A 21819-nucleotide genomic window follows, 5' to 3' on the forward strand; every position below is an offset into this window, starting at 1 on the left:
TTTGGATTGTAATCCTGTTGCCCAATGCTCAGCTGTCTGAGGTCTCTGCTGACCCTGGACCCACCTATAACATTGCCCCTCAGACACTGAATAAAGCCCAGTGCTCAGTCACAGTTTCCAGAATCCATTCCTGCCAGGTCCCATCTTTCCATGGTAAAAATCCATCCATCCATCCATCCATCCATCCATCCATCCTTCCATCTAATTTCTTTCTTGCTTGCTTGCTTTCTTTCTCACTCTCTTTCTAATGCCACCCTTCCATCTCATCTTGCTTATTGAATACCACATCAAGACTTGGATAAAATGAAATATTAAAGTCTTTTTCCAACTATTAGCCCTTTCCCTTTGTGTGTACAAATGGCACTCTATAATTAATTGTAGCCAGCACACTATAGCAGCTAGTTGGGAATGTCTTACCTACCCTGTGAGTCTGCAGGATTCTTGAAGGAACGGGCTGAGAGCCTTTTGTAAGTCTGAGCTGTGCTTATGTTAATGCACTTGCTCCCTTCTTGGTAATGGTGAGAGTCATGGTCATGTTGCAAAGCATGTGCTATAGTTTCCTGCACAGGAGAGATGCAGTTTCTGCTCAAGCTCTAAGCCACAAGTGATGACCACAAAGGCATTTTGCTGTACCTTTCTCATCACCTCAGCAGTGGGGAAACACTGATATCAAAGGAAAGACAATCATAGACCATCCAGGGTCAATAGAGCACTCATTGATTTAATAAATGTCTATGGAGTACCTTATATATGCCAGACACTGTCACAAGGGCTGGAATATGAAAGTGAGGGAGGGCCCCTGTCTTATGATGCTTACTACTGGAACATGGATATAGATAATTAAATAAATGAGTAAAATACCTAGCATGTTGAATTAAGAGTGTTATACATAAAAATAAAGCAGGGCAATGGATTTGGTGGTAAGGTTAAATAGGATGGTCAGGACAGGCCTGGTTGAGAAGATGTATTTTGAGCAAAGACCTGAGGAGGTGAGGAAGTGAGTCAGGCATATATCTAGAGAATGTTCCCTCCGGGCCGAGGAACAGCAAGTGCAAAGGCCCTGAGATGAAAGCAAGCGTGGCGTGTTTGAGGACAGGCAAGAAGGCCAGAAACACTGCTGTAGAGAGAGAAAAGAAAGGATTATTGAAGTCTTGGGGACGCTGATCAAAGAGAGCTTTGTAGGTCATTTGGAGGACGGGCTTCTGCTCTGCGTAAGATGGAAAATTTAAGATGTTTTTTAAGCTAAGGAGAGATGTCATCTGATTTATGTTCTAAAAGAATAGTTCAGTCTGCTCAGCTGAAAGTAGGGGGATGGATTGGCAGCAAAGAGACTGGTTAGGAAACTCCTACAGCAATCCAGCACGGGGAAATGGCATCTTGGACCAGAGTGGGAGCTGCAAAAGGGAAAGAAGTGAAATTGACTCTCTGTTTGCTGATGGATTAGAAATAGGGCTGTAGTGGGGGGTGGGGTTGGGGAATGTCCAAGGGAGCCCCACACGAGCAGTTTGGGATGGTCATCTCCTGATATGGGTAATGTGCAGGAGAGATTTATTTGTGATATGTACATGGGGAAGAAAGGAATATTTCGGTTTTAGCCACGGTAAGTTTGAGGCGCTGATTGGACATCCATGTGCAGACACTGATCAGGCATTGGCTGACCATACAAGTTTGAAGTCTAGGAAACTGGTCTGGGCTGGAGAAATACATTTGAGATTCATGAGCAATAGGAATGTCCACCCTCACCCTCAAAACTGAGCCTAGGTGAGAAAAGGCCCAAAGACTGAAACCTGGACATGTCAATGTTGAGAGTCTGATACGGAGAAGCTGTCATAGGACACTGGGAAAATGCAAGCAGAGAAAGCAAGAACAGGAGACTGGATATCCTAGAAACAAGTGAAACAGATATTCTAAAGGAAAGTCATTACCGGATAATGCATTAACGCGCAGACCACAGCTTCCCAGAAAAACACAGCTGGTTCCTTGGTCATTTAGGGAGGTGCCACGTGAAAACACTGCATCCCACAATAGCCTGTCAGAGGGAGGATGGAAAATGAAGAAAGGAATTTATGTCCTGGCACCCTTGCAGGCTTCTGTTTTCCATCGACAGAAGTCCCCACCCCACCCCCACCCCCCCGCCGCCCCGGGCATTACTTCTGGGCTGTAACCCTCAGCTCATCTCGGAAGCCCAAGGCTCCATGCATCCTGCCATACCTGAAACTCCTGTGTCTCTAACAATGGTGGGCCCAATGGAGGCCATGGCCAAAGCTAGACCCTTACCTGGGAGAGATGAGAGCTAGGCTTTGAAACCGTAAGGTTATTCTGAGCCATCAACAGGGTATTTCTAGCCAAGAAGTAATGAAAGTGGTGTTCAGCACCACGTGGATATGGAATATGTATAAACTGGGTTTGTACAGGTTGTGAAGGAGTAGGAAGTCTGCCTTTGCACTGTTGTGACTTTCTCAATTCTACCAAAACCAAACCCTTATTCATGTTTCACACCCAGTCCATATAACAGCTCATTCATAATGCCTTCTGAAACCATCTCAGCCTTTCTTCTTCTCCTCTTTTTTTAGTGCCCACACTGATTGGTCAAGGACTTGATTTCAGAGTCAAACATCTTGAGGTTCCAGGCTTGGTTCTAAGAGCTACTACCCAGGTGAATCTGATTAGGACCATCTTTCCTGTCAGTACCAATTCAATCATGACTAAGCTGGAGAATATTCTATGTGTCTACTGTGTCACCTGAAAAGATTTAATTGGGTTAAAGCATGGGACATTTTGACACACCATAGCATTGCGTCCATCATCATCATTCCTCCATCTTTGTTCTGTGCAATTGAGAACACAAGACCAAGGATCACACTTCTTTTATCTGTCCCCGTCCCCCATATTTCCAGCACAGTGATAAGCCACTTAATGAGAATGTTGAGCCTGACCAAACTTGGAAAAGAAAAAAAGTTACAAATCCTTTGCTTCAGATTCTTTTTGGAATTTAGCTAACCATAAATAAATAAATAAATTCATGAAAATAAATTACAAACCCAACTGCGTGCCTTGCTCTGAACTATGTGTTTGACGTTAAAAACAGAGCCTCTCTCATTTAAAATTGAAATATGAAACATTGTGTGTGATTATTTTTTTTTTCCCTTTCAAAGACAGAGCCACGGTCACAGAAATAATTTAATATACTGCATCACATTTCCCCTGCAATTGTGCCAATTTTGATTACACATTTCCAGAAGCTGCTGTTTGTTGTGGTTCTTTGACTACTACCTGGCCAAAGGGATGAATGGCTTGTCTGTCCCAGCAGCTCTGGCCAGGAACCCTCAGCTGTTATATGCTGTAAGTGGTGAAAAAAGAAAAGGAAGGAAGGAAGGAAGGAAGGAAGGAAGGAAGGAAAAGAAAAGAAAGAAAAGAAAAGAAAAGAAAAAAAGAAAAGAAAAGAAAAGAAAAAAGAAAGCAAAGCAAAGCAAAGCAAAGCAAAGAAAAGAAAGAGCCTTTGGGTGATTATTTGCCCTGGGCTTGGTGTTCTGGAGCCCTTAGATCCTGCAGCTCAGCATCTGTACCTTATGTGTGAGAGCCAAGGAACTGAGGAAGATGTTGAGACAGGCAACACACCCAAAACAGATTTAATAAAAGACCTCATTCCTTTCCACTATGTTATTTTGTGAGATACTTCATGGGAATTGCCAGTTGAGAGACCCATGGAGCCAAAGTGGAGCATGGACAACCACAAGCAGTGAGCTGTCTTTACAGGCTGACTCCTGGTCTACACACAGGAAAACCTGAAAAGGAGAGACCTCTCCCACCCACAGGCTTTCTGCAGGGGTACAGGAGCGGGACTAGAAAGCACGTCAAGTACCGGGACCTGAATTTTCATTCTAATTTGGCCATCCATTCGCTGCTTCGGAAGCGAAGTCGTGTGTGGGGCTCAGAATTCCCATCCATAAACGGAGAAGCCTTGAATCTCTAAGCCCTTCTGGTTCTACCCTCCCGTGATACCCCATCATTATGCTCTTTGCAGGGGAACGCCGTGTGATATGGGGAAACCAGTCTGGAGCCAAACACCATGGTTCACTTCTGCTGTAGTCTTTGCTGCCTTCTTGCTGCATGATTTTACCCAAGCTTTCCCCCTCCTGAGCCTTGGCTTCCCCAAATGTAAAATGAGGAAGGGAGTACACAAACCTGCTGAGCTCCTTTTGGATGTCCTGGCATCCCATTACTCTCTACCCTGTTGTTGCACCGGAAGGCTGTAGCCTATATCCCATGGATCCCACACCAAAGTAGAAAGAAACCTGTGGAAACTTCCACCAGGCATTCACAGATGCTTCCTTTTCTTGTTACTAGAATTTCTACTCCAGAGAGAGGATTATCTCACAGATGGAGGACATAGGGCTGCCCTGAGTTTAATCAAAACTTGCACCTTCTCCTATATTTACTTTTGTTCCTACTGGTGTAGGAGTGTGGGGTGGAGAGTAGGGGCTGGGGGTGGGTTCCAGACCCCACATTTATGTTCTGATCCTTCTATTTATAAAGTGCTCTCAGGTCCCATGTGTATTTTGTGTTCCCCACCCTCAACCCCAGTTACATTCTGGATTCCAGCCCAAACACGTTCGCTCAGATTGCACCCGTTATCTAGAAAACCTGTGCACCTGTTCCTGACACATTCCCTTCAATAACAGGTAACCATGATCATACTATTACTACTACTACAACAATAATAATAAAAAAACAGTTATCACTTATTCAGTAATCATTACAGGCAAAATAATGCTGTGTGATTTACACACCTATCTCATTTATTTCTCACAACTCCCCTGTGGATAGGTTTTATTTCCTCCACTCTATTGATATGGAGACTGAGACGGAGGCAAAGTGATCATGTAACTTTCAGTGGCTGAGAACCAACTTAGAGTCTGACGTGTCTGAATTACCTGCCCTGCTCTGAAGCTAGCATCTCTTGTGTTGCAGTTTACTCTTGGAGATGGATCTTGCCCTCCAGATCTCCTAAGGTCCAAATCCATGGATAGATCTCTCTATATCTCTCAGCTTGCCAGGTACATGGCAGGTACCCAAGAGATAGTGGATTCTTGGTCTCATTTAATCACATCCGATTGGAGGAAAAGATGTTAAGAGAGGGTAAGAATCTTCTCAAGGTCACACACCTAATGTAAATGGCAGAGCTGAGATTCAAGCAGAAACCTACAAGACTATAAATTGCATGAGGTTCTGGATTGTCACAGCGTGCCCGTACAAATGTCAAGCTTTTTTTTTTTTCCTCTTTTTAACCTTTTGGGAAAAAAGCATCAGGTTGTACTGAGGGCATGACGATCTGGGAGTAGCAAGTGAAAGCAACCTGGATCCAGAGGGTTCTGGTGGCTTCTCTGCTTGTGTTTTGCTAAGCAAGATTGGAGGGAGTGGGGTGCAAGGTGGTAAAGTTGTTGCTGGCATAGAATTCATTTAGCTTCCACTTGAAAGTCCTCTCTCTTTTAAATACATATTGATTAGAGGCCAAATACCTCAGTTCTATTCTTAGCTCAGCACTTTAATTACAATGTACAGGCTTAGTTAAGCCTGATGGTTCATTTCTCTGCCATCCTCTACCCCCATCCTCTTTTTAACTTACACATCAGAATAATATGTTGAAATGGCTTTCTTTAAAAAAAAAAATTAAAAATGACCCTCAAGCAAAATATATCACAGTCATATTGAAATTACAACCTTAATGGCCCACAGAGCCATTTCCCTTGACAGGCTGATTTTCAAAGGCAAACTTTAAATATACAGTTATATAGTATTTATAGTTATATAATAATATTAACAACAATAATGGCAATAATCATCTTCTGGCATCTGTTCTGTGCCAGATACTATGTTAAAACAAGTATATGCACTATTTCATTAAATCTAATCAACATTTTATTAAGAAAGTACTATTACTACTTCTATTTTGCGGAACTGGGGTTTAGAGAAGCTAAGGAATTTGCCCAAGGTCATTTAGCTGTGAGTGAAAGAGTCTGGAAACTTTCTGGCCCTGGAGGCTGTGTTTTTAATTATTAACATAAACTGATTCTCTTAGTCAAGAAAGGGATGCTGGTTCCAGAGCCACAGATTGGCCTCAGAAGGGCTACCCCACAAGGGGAGACACCCATCCTTTTAGCTGAATGGGAAGTGTGTATGTGAGTGACTTTGATTTTTTTTTTTATGGTTAAGAGAATTTAAGGAACTTTTCTAGATGTCAAAGAGCTTTACAGCAGAGAACAGACCTCAGTGACTACCAACAGCAGTTATTAATGCCTCTTCCACTTCAATATCATTTCATAGTTAGTCTGCAAAGTTCACAGGTGCCATAATGTTTTGTGAGGTAGCTTATTCAGATGAATGTTTAGCACAGAAGATTAAATGTTTTGCCTCGGGCCATAGAGTTAAAAGTAGAAGAGCCAAGAACCAGATCTTTGTCTTTATGTTCTAGGTACAGGGCTCCTTTTTTTTTCTTTTTTTTTTTTCAGATAAGGAAAAGAGTTTGAAGGATTGATTGATTGATTGATGATTGATTTATAGAGAGAGAGATGGAGGGCAAGAAGGGGAGGGGCAGAAAGAGAGAGAAAATCACACGCAGGCTCAGTACCCAGCATAGAGCCTGGACCTGGGAGCTCGATGTGGGCTCCCAGTCTCATGACCTTGATATCATGACCTGAGCTGAAATCAAGAGTTGGAAGCTTAACCAACTGAGCCACTCAGGCATCCCAAGTTTGAGGGATTTTTAAGTGTCTTGGCCAAAATCAGTCATTTGGTAGCAGAGTCAACACTACTGCTAGAGACACCAAGTAAAAACGAGAGCAAAACTGTGCTTTGGGTACGTGACCAGAAATATTATAACACCATTAAGTCCTTCCAAGAACTGGAAAGATCCAGATGATGAAATGGGCTTTCCAGGACTGATAGGATCCAGCTCCTCCTAGACATAGGGAAAGGATCCAGAATTTTCTTTCCTCACTACTCTCTACGCTGTTCTTGCGCAGGAAGATCTCAGAAATGAGATCCTAGAAGATATGAAAGTCAAGATTTAACCTGGCCCAGTTTTCTCTGCAAAACTCTGAGATCTATCCCTGAATCCTGTCAGGATGATGAAGCTGCATTGCAAGTATGGATTCAAAGTAGTGGCATCTACTCTGTATGAAGATGTCTACCAAAATGTTCATTCCAAATGGAATCTAGATCATGGGGGAAGAAGGCTGAGATGCAGCATTATTTACATCACTAATTATTATTTTTAAATATAATATTATGTTTTTTCCCATTTTGTACATTTCACTTTAGATCGAACCTTTCAAGTTGTAGAAGTGTAAGAGATGGGTTTCTTAGTGATGTCCATTGGTAGGCTGAAACAAGAGGAAGACAGAGAGCCCTGGGCTTTCTCATGGAAGCTTGTTTGAGATGTCAGTTCTAGACTGGTTTGTAACTTAGATTTTGTGTGCGTATATGTTTTTTATTCTATCCTGGTGATTTTTTCCAGACTGAATCTACTATTGTGGTTTCGGTAAAAAAAAAAAAAAAAAAAAAAAGAGGATAGCTGGGATAAAATTCTATGGTATGTGTAGTTTGCTATTTTATGTGGAGAGTTGGAAAGTGAAGAGGGCCTTAAAATAGCATGAGGCTACTCCATCCAAGCAGAGGCTCAGGGAAGGGGTAGCTGAGGCCCTACATTGTGGGTTGGTACAGAGGCTAGGACAGTCAAGGTGCCACACCCTGGTTACCTTCTCTGTCTCACAGCCTGACTCCTTGCTGCTCTTCAAATATGGCAGGCATGATTCTGCCTCAGGACCTTTGCACTGGCTGTTACCTACACTTGAAATTCTGTTCTTCCAAGATGGCTCCCACACTTTCTTCAGCTCATTCAAAGGTCATTTTTCATTGTCTCGATGAAATTCACTCTGACCATCCTATTTTGAAGTGCAGCTTGCATCCTTCCTCAAAAATTGCCTTGTTTTCTCCCATTGCACTTATAACTTTCCAAAGTATTTATTAATGTGAATTATTTAAGTAAATAAATAAAACACATCTGTGTATTTATTTAAATTATTTAAATACAATTAGAAACAACTTAAAAACATATATAAATACCTTTTAGAAGATGTGTGCTGAAAGAAACATGTGCTCCATCTACTTGGTTCAATGGTGAACTGAGGTGCACAGAACGGGTTTGACACTGGGAATAAGAACTCAAATATTTGTTAAAGAAATAATTGTTTATTTCACATTGCCTCCTTCAATGACTTTTCATTCTGTTTGCAAAACCTGTCAATATATTGCTTTAAAATAGTATTGGTTTAAAAGACACCAATTTTGAAAACATGCTCAGGAGATGTAACTCTACCTGACCCAAGTCATTTTCATTTTCTTTTCTTATTATTATTATTATTACTTAAATTCCAGCTAACATACAGTGTAATATTAGTTTCAGATGTATAGTACAGTGATTCAACACTTCCATACATCACCCGGTGCTCATCACAAGTGCCCTCCTTAATCCTCATCATCTATTTCCCCAATCCCCCCACCACCCTCCCCTCTGGTGACCATAAGTTTGTTCTCTGTAGTTAAGAGCCTGTTTCTTGGTTTCTTTGTCTCTCTCTCTCTCTCTCTTTTTCCTTTGTCCTTGGTTTCTTAAATTCCACATGAGTGAAATCATATATTTGTCTTTCTCAGACTTATTTTCACTCAGCATTATACTTTCTTGTTCCATCCATGTTGTTGCAAATGACGAGATTTCAACCTTTTTGATGGCTGAATTATATGTATGTATATATATACACACACACATACACACACATATGTGTATATATGTATGTGTGTATGCATGTGTGTGTGTATATATATATATATATACACACACATCACATCTTTATCCATTGATTTAATGATGAACACTTGGGCTTTTTCTATAATTTGGTTCTTGTAGATAATGCTGCTATAAATATAAGGGTGAAAGAATAAATAAATAAATAAATAAATAAATAAATAAATAAATAAATAGGTGTATGTCCAAGGCATTTTAGTTCTTTTTATATATATTTTATTTAGAGAGTGAGTGCGAGCACAAGTGCAGGGGTAAAGGGAGACTGAGAGAGAATCTCAAGCAGACTCCATACTGAACATGGAGCCCGATGTGGGGCTCAATCCCCAAACCCAAAGATCAACACCTGAGCTGAAACTAAGAGTTGGACACTCACCTGACTGAGCCTCCAGGCACCCCCAAGTCATTTTAGTTTTACAGATAATATTGTTTGTCAAACCAACCAAAACCTGCTTTACAAGTAAATGAGTATTAAACTGATGTTACAGGACCTTCAAGGGGAAAGGGAAAGGAAGCAAAGGTACTTTGCCTACATTATCTCCTGGGAGCCAGGCTTTGTCATTAACCATTTTACAAAGGACAGCCTGAGGTTCGGAAAAACTAAGTGCCTTATACAGTCTACACAGATAGTGAAAAGAAGAGGCATGATTCCAATTGGTTATTCCTGACCACAAAACCGATGGTTAACGACAACATGCACTATCTTCAAACTATAAATTCTGTAGAGATAATAGTTATAGACGTCTTGTGCGTTAGATGCTGGTATGCCACCCAGATAACCACCATTAGCACCAAAGGACTTATCTGCCCCAACGTTAAGACTGCTGATCATGTCAGCCCTCTAGATACCAGTCTTCTTCCACCACAAAGGAGTCTCCTCAGCCAAGACTGCAAGGTCAGGCCATATCCGATGACTCTTCATTGTGGGGTTCAAAGGCCTGGCCTTTTGGCTCATTGGAACAACTCAGCAGGACCACCCAGTTCCAGGGCTGCCTGTGGGATCAGCTGGGGCCTCTGTTGTAACTGCATCACCACTCAATTCCTTCTTCTGCCCCTTAGTGTCTACACTCCGCCATGGGTATATCTCCCAAAAGTGCCTCATAGTAAAGTTGTGACACACAAATCTCTGCCCCAGAGTTGATTTCCAGGGAACCTGCTCAGAATCAGTTTATTAGGTGATATCATTGAGTTTTAAAGAATTGCAATAGTGGCAGCAGTAGCATACTCCTAAAATCCAATCTCACATTGAAGGGAGTCTTTAGAACCCGCAATTCCACCAATGTTGCAGCACTCTCTCTTAACTTCCAGAAGCAGATTGAAAAAATGACTGTGATATACGGCTTTACCCTCGTAGGGTCATCTATTTCCTCCTTTAGCTTAGTCTGAGATATCAGAGTGACTTAATAGTCATCACAGCCAGTAAGAAACTGCCCCTGAAAACTCCTCCATTCAATAAGTGAGGCCCACTGTGTGCAGGGTATTATGTTCGTTTTACTTGAACAAACCAAAGATGCATAAAACTACCCCTGAAAACTCTTCCATTCAGTAAGTAAGACCAATTATGTGCTGGATATTAGTGCATGACATTCAAAGACAAAGATGCATGAATTTAGTTCTTGCCCTCAAATAGCTCTGGGTTTAGAAGGTGGTTTTCTAACTTGTATGCATGGGCACCACCCATGGAGCTTGATGAAAACATCCATGATTGGTCTTGGAATAGCATCTAGGAATTATTCCTACTTAATTTTTATACTCTAATATGAGTGGTCCATGAACCACTTATGGAGAAAATCAAATCCAATAGGTGATATAAAACATGCATTGCTTGATCTACTCTGAGTGTAAATCCTGTGGTAGAGACATATACTCTACTGGGGAGAGATAATGTTTTAATTAATCTATATACATTTACAGAGAAACCATTACATGTCAAATACTATGATAGGCTCTGACAGAGAAGAGATGAACAGTTCATGGTTCTTCTCAAAAAGCTTAATTAGAGCTGGACAAGCCATTTATATCTGCCTTTACTTACCTATTTATTTCACCATTTAATTAATCTCTCCATTCAGTAAGTGTTTAGTGAATACCTACTCAAATGAAATCAGCTATCAAAATGACAAATAAGGAAACATGTGATAAGTACCCACCCAGAAGTACCAATATCCTTCTATGGGAAGATTGACAGTTTAACTTCCACATAGTCTTCATTCAGTATTTATGTTCTGATTAATTAAAATGCTTCCTATGGCAATGAACAAACAGTCATCATGAGGTGGTAATCATCTTGATATAAAGATATTTGTGACCAACATAGGACCATGCTAATTCCCTGTAGTTTACGAACTAGGACAGGGAGGGAGAGTAGTAAGAGATCCCTCTGGTTTGCCTGACTCAAATGAGCCATTTTTGAATTTGGAGAATTTCATAATCGTCAGTCAGACTGGCCCGTGCTAGCACTTTTTTGGATTTCTAGGAAAATATCTGGTATGTGTCATGGTGAGGAAATGCTCAAACAAGGAAAGGGACTAAATGAAGACTCATAATCACTTACAAAGAATTTACCAAGAAATAGAGGTCTGTGCGGTGTAACTGAGAACTTGCACAATGCAGTTGCAGGAAATACCAGCTCCATGACAGGTGGGGCTGTGTTCTCCCCTCACCCGCCCAAGGCAAGCAACAGGAATTTGTTCTAGCTTTTTTCCCAAAGAGGCGGATGGAGCCACAGAACCCTTCTAAAATCACAGACTGCAGACATCCATGACCAGTTAATTATAATGGGCACAAGAGATGGTATCTGGTTTCCATTCCTAGTACAGTGGCTTGGATTTGAGAGTGTGGAGGTTTGGGATTTGGGTCCAGTTTTTCTCGCAGGTTCTCTGGACATCAGTTTACTAGTATTTCTAGTGGATTACTTATTTATGCATCTATGTGTCTAGGAAAATCAAAGGTGAGAGAATACAGGAATCAGCATTGAGACAAGAAAGTCTAAACTGCTCATAAAGAACAGGACTCTAGGGATGCCTGGGTGGCTCAGCGGTTGAGCGTCTGCCTTCAGCCCAGGCGTGATCCTGGAGTCCTGAAATCAAGTCCCACATCGGGCTCCCTGCATGGAGCCTGCTTCTCCCTCTGCCTGTGTCTCTGTCTCTGTCTCTCTCTCTTTCTCTCTGTGAATAAATAAATCTTAAAAAAAAAAAGAACAGGATTCTACTTGACATGCCTCCCTCAACCCTGTGCTCTCAACTCCTGATGTACCTGCCCTCCTGCAATCTAGTTTTGGGGCCATTTTGAACCTATTTCATTTTCCCTAGTGCCTTTTAACTCTGTTACTTATACCTTGTGATAAATTCTGTTCCCTTTGCCTGAGCAAACTTCTCCCTCCCCTCCTTACCTCAGTCTCTACACCTGACCCAATCCCAAGCTACTTGAATGCATGACTTTTCACTATCACTTGAATACATGATTTATTCCAACTCACTCTTTGACTTCTTTGAGTGCAAAGACTATACTTCTTGATCTCCATTCTTTCTGTAGTGCTTCACGTGTTGTCAGCACATAGTAGGTGCCCAACAAATACATTTGAGTTGCTGAAGATAGCAGCAAGCATTTGTTGCTGATAATGATGACCGTGATGATTGTTTCTTCCTTATTTTATACTATACTAGTCTCTTTTTAACTGCTTTCTGCCTTATTCTATATTCTATGTAATATATGTTTATTTAATAAAATTAGTTATTAATTAGTTAACAAAAGAGAGAATAACAGATACTCATAAAGAATGAGAGATTTGATTTTATGTTTATCCCATTAACATTTACTGAGCACTTTCTTTGTGACAGAAAATGGAGAATTAAGAATATGGCACTGTCTCTTTCAACAGAGAAATCGGTCTAGCAATGGAGATAGACAGAAAGTAATTGACTGACCATGAAGTGGGTGCTAATCATTTGTTCATGTTAATTGAATACCTGCTATATTTCAGGCACTGTCCGAGGCAGTGGGACATATAGGTGAGCAAAACAAAGAACTGTCCTCAGGAAGCTCCTGTTAACAGAGCTGTGAGTAGGACTCTGAGGAGGTATGAAGTGCAAGGGAAGAAAAGCCCCACTCAGGATGGGAGTTCAGAGATGGCTCCTCTGAGGAGGTGACATTTTTCCCAGTCTGAGTGGAATGAACCAGTACTAACTCCTAAGGATGAAAGAATACCTATTTAATTATGAAACATCTAAGGCCTGGTAGATGTGATTGGGGGAGCAGAGTTTTTGGCATCTAATAGATGCTTGATAAATGTGTCATTCTGGAGGAATAATCCCAATCCAAAAATGAATAAAAAGTGGTCCTTCCCTTGAGGATCATGCATTCTAGCAGGGAAAAGGATGAGGTACAAGATGTGAGCAAGGGGAGAGGCTGACAGAAAATAGAGCTGAAGTTCTAGAACTCACACATTCCTCTCTTCCCACCATCTTCCCCAACACCCACTGGTCATTCCGTCCTCTTCACCAAAAATGAATATTCTTCTTGGGAGTTCTAAGTTCTGTGGTGTATCTGTTTCCTTTGCTGGGTGCTCCACCTTGGCCTCCTCCCAAATGTCTCCTGCAAATGTTTATTTTTATTAATGTTGCATATACAAAGCAGGAGATAGGGAAAGGGGTGAGCCAGAGTCATTTACGAAAGCACTTTGGCGCTGTGCTCCGGAAATCATTTCCGTAGGAGGCTGCCCTGGACAAAATGCACTTATCTTCAGACCTCCTATCCCTACTTCCAAGCAGAAACCATTGCAGTTTTTATTTACAATCAAGAGCTTCATGGAGTTCTAGGCCAAAAGCTTTCTTTCCTGAAAAGCTGGTGGTGGCCTCCAACATTCCATCCTCACCTTAGATGAGAATGCTTTTTGCTATTTGCTCCAAACAAATAATGAGTCCTCTACCTGGGCCAGAAGGAGAATTGGGGGTCAATGGATACTTAAGCTACTTATTTGTGCATATCCTTTACCCAGGCACTGAGGGCACAAGACATAGGATCCTGAAAGAGCAGAAAGGGACTACATTTTTTAAAGATTTTATTTATTTATTTATTTATTTATTTATTTATTTATTTATTTATTTATTCATTCATTCATTCATTCATTCATTCATTTATTCATTCATTCATTCATGAGAGACACAGAAAGAGAGGCAGAGACATAGGCAGAGAGAGAAGCAGGCTCCATACAGGGAAGCTGATGTGGGACTCGATCCCGGGACTCCAGGATCATGCCCTGGGCCAAAGGCAGATGCTAAACAGCTGAGCCACCCAGGTGTCCCAAGGGACTACATTTCATTGAGGACATGCCACACATCACCATCCTTGACACATATGACTTTATAAAATCCTCATTAAATAGATATCCCTATCCCACTTCAGAGATCAGAGAAGGAGGGAAATGAGGAAGGAGGGATAGATGAACAGAGGGAAGGATGTAGGACTTGAGGTTCTGTAACTTGTATGATGTCCCACAGCTGGTGAATAGGCTCTCTATCCATTTTCCCTCCATCACATCCAATCAAGCTTTCTCTTTCACCTCTCCACCAAAAAGTCTTCTCAGCAAGGTCATCACTGACACCCACCTGACAAAACCCATAGTCAATTCTCAGTCTGCATTTTGGTTTACCTGTCAACATAGTCAGTCAACATTCAGCATATTCAACGTATTCACTTCTTCATCACCTCTCGAGAAACACTTTCTTCACTCGGCTTCCAAGACATCATATACACTCTTGGGTTTGCTGGCTCCTCACCACCAGGTCTTTCTCAGTCTCTTACCTGAGTTTTGCCCATTAACCTGATGTCTTCATAGTGTACTATGTCAGAACTCAGTCCCTGGGCCATCCCTTTTCTCTGTCTACATTTAATCCCTGGATGATGCCATTCTTCATCATGGCTTCAGATATCATTGACACATTAACAGCTCTTTTTGCCCTGAACACCTTCTCTGAACTTCAGATTGGTATGTACAACAGAGTACTTGATATCTCTCTTTGGAAGTCTCAAACTTATTATTTGCAAAATCAAAATCTATCTTTTCCCATCAATCCCACTCCTATGGTGGATTCCCCAATCTCAGTTCCCGGCAGCCCCATCTTTCCCAGACAACGGCAACAAATAAAACCTTCTCCTCCTCTCATTCTCCACACCCACTTGGACAAGATATATGGTTTGAGTTGCCTTCCTAATACATCCTGGATCCAGCTAGTGTTTGCCATCCACAAGATATTAGCCTGGTATAAGCCTCCATCTTCTCGCACTCAGATGACTGGTGATCTTCCTTCCTTCGCATTTGCCCAATAAGCCTGGTCTCAACTTGGTGGCCAATGTGATCCTGGTAAACCTGTCAGTTCTCTGCCAAAGTTTTCAAAACCATTGACAGGGTATGACTCTATCTGGCCTCACATTTCTTTTCTGAGTCCCTCACCTATCCGTCCCACCCACTCCCCACACACTCTGCTCCAACCCCACCAGCCTTTTTGCCACTTTCTCTCCCTGGAATTCTGTCCCATAGCTATCTACACAGCTGGATTCCCCTCTCCTTCAGCTATTCATCTGAATGTTACTTTCTCAGGATCCAGCTGTGTACTTAAAATTGCACCTAAGCATTTTCTTTCTGCCTCCCTTATTTTATTCTTCTCCTTAACACTTACCACCATCTTATATTCTGTATGTCTTATTTCTTCTCTCCCCCCACCCCACAGTAGAAAGTAAGGCTTTTCAGGGTGGAGCTTTGTGCTGGTTTTTCCACTGCTACCTGTTAGAGAAGCATATACTACATATTGGAATCTCAATTAATATTTGTTAAATAAATAAACACAATGGGAAGGGAGGTATCAGTGAGGTTTGGTATAGGCAAGTAAGGCTTCATGGAGGAGGAGAGAAAAACTCTGTTGAGTACTTACTGGGTGCAAGACAGGCACTAAGTTAAACATATCCATTATCTGGTGAAATCCTCCTGTCAATCCTCTGAAGTAAATATTATTGTTATTTCCATTGTACAGATTAGAAAGCTGAAGTGTCAAAGGCTAACTTATGTCTTCTCAAGATCACTAGAATGATTTATATAGAAAGCCATGAGCCAGCTTTCTTTCTCTCTGGTTGCCAACCATGGGATACAGTTTTAGAAATCTCTCATAAGAATGGAACTATTCTACGCGAATTAAAGAAATCAAAAGAAGTCACATTTAAAAAGAACTCTGGGAGATGAGCTAGGGGTGGTGGAGGAGGAGGTGGGCAGGGGGTGGGGGTGACTGGGTTACGGGCACTGAGGCGGGCACTTGATGGGTTGAGCACTGGGTGTTATTCTATATGTTGGCAAATTGTACACCAATAAAAAATAAATTTATAAAAAAAGAACTGTTAATACATTTGTTTATTTTTTTCAGGAACTATTATGATTTAACTCTCATAACAATTCTATTATAGTATGGGATCTATGCACAAGGAAGAAAAATGAATGGAGCATTCCCTGCCCTCAATGAGCCCACAATCTAGCAAAGCTGATGTTAAAATGAAATTATGAGTATCTTAATAGCTTTGTGATTTAGGAGCACAGAGGAAGGAGCAATTTATTTCATCAGGATGGAATCAGACAAAGAAGGCTTCAGAGAGATGACATCTAAACTTGACCCTACAGGTAGGGGAAAACTTTGCATTCAACCCAGGGCTGCAGAAGGAGCAAAGGATAGAGCATGGCCTATGTGGACCTACTCAGAGAGAAGAGTTTAATAGAGGGGAAAAAAGGTAGATCTGGGACTTTGCCCTAAAAGCAATAGGAAGCCATGGCCAGATTTTGTCTGTGAAGTGGCCTGGTCCTATCTGTGCTTTGTTGAGATGACTCTGACTCTCATTATGGAGCATGATGATGGCAGGAGATAAAAAAGGAAGACAGGATGCTGAGATAGGGGACCTTCCAACATCAGGAAGAGACGAATTGGTCAGTGTGGTGACAGGTGAAGTGAGGATGATGGGTCATGATGTAGGTACACATACTTAGAGTGCTACAGTTAGTTTCTCACACTGGGATGTCCTTGAAATCACCTGGGGAGCTTTAAGCAGTTCTGTTACTTAAAATTGATACTCTATAGCTCAAGCCAGTTGAATCAGAATTTCTGGGGATGGAGCAGGGCATATAAATAGTTTGTAAAGCTCCTCAGATAATTCCAATGTGTAGCCAGGTTTGAGAACCATTGGTTTATGAATTATAGGCCTGGATGACTAACTGGATGTTATCAGGGAGGAAGAAGGATGACTAGAGAAGATGAGATTTTCCAGCCCACATGATTGTTTCAATATCTTCTCTAAAGAATCAGGCTGGCTACAACTGGTACTTGATGAGTAGCCTTGAGAAAATGACATACTTCTCAGCTATAAAAAATGGGAAATTTACCTTATGAAATTATCGTAAAGTTTAAATGAGGTAATGCATTTAAAACACCCAGCTTGGTGCCAGGAAAATGGTGGAAGCTCACAATTTTTTATTAATTATTTAATTCTGTTACACAAGAATGAGTCTACAGGAAAAAGAATGGTTTCCAGCTGAGGGATACATATTTGGTTCTCAACCTATTGTATTTAGAGTGTCTGTGGGCTACCTAGTAGTCATTTGGAAATAATGCTTTAGTGTTCAAGAGGTAGTTCAGAGCTGTATGGGAAATTTGGTACTGTGTGGTACCGGCTATTGTGCAAGCCACACAAAGACCCTATCACTCAGAGGGAAAATGTAGTGAGGGAGGTGGGTGGCAGGCTAGGGTATTGGGTAGATGCAAATCCCACAAGCCTCAGTTTCCTTCTCTGTGAAGTAATAGCACGTTTCAGAGCATTTCTGAGAGAGTTAAATATGATGCAGATAAAGCACATTAAAAAATGTGGACTATTCAAGGCATCAGAATACAAAAAGCCAGAAGAGAAAAAAGGGAGAGAATTTTCAGAAGAGCAGCTTGTCAAGGAACAAAAAGGTTCCAAGTTGGGGGGTGGGGGGGAGCAATTGTGTCAAATACATAAAATAAATCATTTTGGGCCAGAGTGTTCTCATCAGTATAATGAACTCTTGGATAAAAGGGTATTTACATAAGTGTTAATTTATTGTCCTCCTTTGAATATGAGCTTCCTAGCATTGAAAACAAAGAGGGGAATGCAATCAGTTACAAGGTTCAAACACTACTTTTCAAGAGGAAATAGTTATTTGCTGGCTGAAAGGCTGAAATCAATTTCTTTCCTGGGTCCTCCTCATTGGAGGATTAACGTGGGCTTTGATGGGAGGTGTCCTCTTCAATAGCTCTAAAATGCTTTTTAGAATGAGTTTTATGAGGTTCTTTCCCATAAAGTCTCTGTGTTTACATTGCTCCATAAATGCATATTTACTAGGGACCAGATGATAATAATAGTGTCTAATATTACCATAATAATGAAATCAGCCCACCATTTAGCAAGCATTTATTACATGTCAAGCACTGGGCAAAGTACTTCATTGACAATGTTTTTAATGCAGCCCCAGAAGAAGCAAGAGGGCAAAGCATTATTAACATGTTTTCCACGTTGCAAATTTGAGGTTCCAAGAAGCTCAGTGACCACTCAAGATCAAACCAACGATATGGCTAGGGTTTAAAACCAAGTCAACCTGCCTGCAAGGTCCATGCTTTTAAAGCTACTCTGTTCCAGAGCTTAACCTACTATCTTGTAAACATGGTTTCCAACATGACTGGCTGAGGGAGAAATCAACTGGGTTTATTAGGGAGGAGAAGAGGTTCTGAAAGGTGAAATGAATTTCCTAGGGTCCCATGAGTTTTTGGATGGAGGTGCCATATGCTCAGCCTCTCCCAGGTAACGTTGTTCCATGTTCTATCCTGTCAGATGTAACACTGGTTGCCATGAACAGAGAACTGAGTTTCTTATGTTCCTTCCCTCTATGGGCAGAGGGTATTTTCAGAAAAGTCTAGAAAACGTCAGATCCATTTGGTTAGAATTCCTGACTCCTAAGTGATAATAAAGAACATTGCTATCTACGTATTCTTTCTGCACAAATTGCCAATTTTTCTTTTAAGGGGTGTCAGTGGCAAGTGGGGGAAGACTTTGAGTAGGGGAGATTTTGCCCAGATGATCCGGATTAGAGACACATCACAAGGGTACACCCTCTCCAGGGAAGCTTTGTCAACCAATCTACTTGCTCTTACAATTTACACTCTATCCCTCCTCAGATACAAAGAAAAAGCCCTCCTGCACTTCAAACCGCAGAGCCCTGCCAAGTACTCTGCCCTCATCAATCTCCATTCAAATGCCAGCAAAATGACCCTACGGATAAAGGCAGTGAGTTAATAAATCAGCATCCTTTTAAAGAATTTTCTTTTAACTGACACAGAGAATTGGAATGGCTACCTTAGCAAAGGAGGGAGTGATATAATACAGCATGTTGTTTAGACCCTCAGGACCGACCCACAGTCCCAGTTTCAAACCTGCACAGGGTTGTTTACAACCTATGTGACTGAAAAAAAGTCCTTTACCTACTGAGAGCCCACTTCCTCATTTTTAAAAAAGACCATATTATTTGCACCTATTTCCTATGATGGTTGGAAATGGTGTCCAGGAAGATTGCGTGTTTGCACGTGGAGGGGCGCCCATAAGCAAACACTTGTAGGTTCCCTCCACCCATTAGTTACCTGACTGGGACAAGGAATGAGGAATTCATAGCTCAGCAACATCCCTATTTTCTCTGGGATATTTCTGTCCTCTGAGAACACGTGCTCTGGTTTACCCTCTGCCATTGTGTTGAACTAGGCAGCAAAAGGCCTCAGACGTGCCCAAGAGGCCTGGGGATGCCCAAGGCTGCTATGACCAGGTGGGCAGCTCTGACTAATTCTGGAAGACACCACTGCATGATCTCAAACAGCTCTTCCAGTAAGAAAGTCAACATATCCCCTTTTATCTGCCCAATTCCTTTGTGTAACTTGGTTAAACAACCTTAAAACTTGAGAGACTTCCTAAAATCCCTAAAAGTGTGAATGCAATCATGTGAATCAAGTGATTAGCATGATGCTCTTGATTCTGTTTGGGAGGCATAGTTTCGGGTGTACTCCCTTCTGATGGGGACTCTATGTGGCCTGAGAGCCAGCATTCTAATTGATACACCTCTTACTCATTATTCATCACAAATTAATTATTGAAGAGCCAGCCAGGTGCAAAGTTTTGTGTTTGGAGCTGTGTATAATGCAGGGATGAAAAAGTGAATCTCATCCACCAGGGATTTACCACCAGATGAGGAAAAGAAAAAAAAATGCCTATTTGTATAGCCAGATAGGAAAGAAAATACACCTTGAGAATCAGATGAGCTGCTGTGGGAAGCTGGAACATAGCAGGTGAAATTAATTGTTTTTATTACGTGAGGAAGTTTTTGATTGCCATGAAATTGCAATGAGATCTTGAGTAAGTGTGTTCCTTTCTTTGGGTCTTGGGTTCCACATCTGAAAGTAGAAGAAGGTCATTGAACGACGTGGTCTACTAGCATATTCCCGGGGCAGACATGCTCTAATCCAGTCTCCTATACTGAGAGTGCCGTAATGCGGGGCGGACCTTGAAAGAATCCTTGTCGTGCCTTGAGAACCTACCTCTATGTGCCCACCTTACTGCTGCATGATTTCATGGTATCCCAGGGCATACACCCGAAAAGTGATTCATGCATCTTCTTGATCACATAACACTCCTTGCATCCACCTGGGTATTATCTTCACTCTGTCTTTAGTCAAAACTAAAACCTACTTCAAAAAGAATGAGATGTGTCCCTGGTCTTGCCCAGGCAAACTGTAATGGGGCAACACTAAGTTTTGGCTCCGTCTGTACATAGGCAAAGACTTCTCAAAAATCCCAAGGGAAGCCCCATGTTGGGGTGGAGAAGTTGGCACTTCCACACTTCCCATCAGGAGAGGGGGGATCAGAGGGTTGGAAGGAGCACAGGCTGGAATCAGAAAAGCCCAGCTCTTAGTTCTGTACAGCAGTTGCCCAATTCTAAGAAATTAGGGGATCCAGCCAGTCTCTCTCCTGGTTACCTTAACTACAGAATGGAAACAGACAACCACCACCCACACTCCCATTCCTCACGTGGGTAGGCAAGTTAGGGTGAGAGAAGGAAAAGAGGGGATAAGGATAATAGTGATTATTTACTGAGTGGTTACTATGGGTAAGAGTAGGACAAGATATGATGATAGTAATAGTGATTATTTGTTGAGTACTTAGTATGTGCCAGGTGCTGGTATAAGCACTTGATAGAGCATCACGTTGAATCCTGGAAACAACACTAGGAGACAGTTAACATTATTATCCTAACTTCACAATAAGGAAACTGAGGCACACAGAGTTGCAGTCAATGCATCCAAGGTCACACATCTTGTCAGTGGCCAAGCTGAGATCGAATCACTGCCTGTCTCCTGAGCCTCTGGCCAGTACTGCAGTTCTGTATAGAACAGCTCCTGCCACAGCCAGATGTAACAGGTCACATTTTTTCCATTGGTTTCAGCTTCTTCGTCAAAAAATTTAAAAATTTAAAAAAATACACCCCCCCAATGGCTTTTTCCCTCAAAGGGAATCCTTTCCTATCTGCCTCCTTCCCTCCATTCTGCTGACATTGCCCTGGTCCACAGGAATTTTTTGCCTCTCCTCCAACCTGGATGCTCTGAGGCTGCTTCTCACCTAGCCACCTTTCACAGCAAAGCCTGTGAGATACTTCTCAAAGCCAGCACTTACCTGCACTGCTCAGTGACAAATCCCCTTTAACACGGAAAACAAATCTTTCTCATTCCAGTCCTGCATGGACCTTCGGCCTCAGCCCTTGTCACTTTTTAAAAAAATGTACTTAAAAAAATAATAAATAAATAAATAAATAAACAAACAAACAAACAAACAAACTTTATTCTTGGGGCTCCTGAGGGGCACAGTCAGTTAAGCGT

The sequence above is a fragment of the Canis aureus genome, chromosome 10 (assembly GCF_053574225.1).
Source record: "Canis aureus isolate CA01 chromosome 10, VMU_Caureus_v.1.0, whole genome shotgun sequence".
In the NCBI taxonomy this organism is placed as follows: Eukaryota; Metazoa; Chordata; class Mammalia; order Carnivora; family Canidae; genus Canis; species Canis aureus.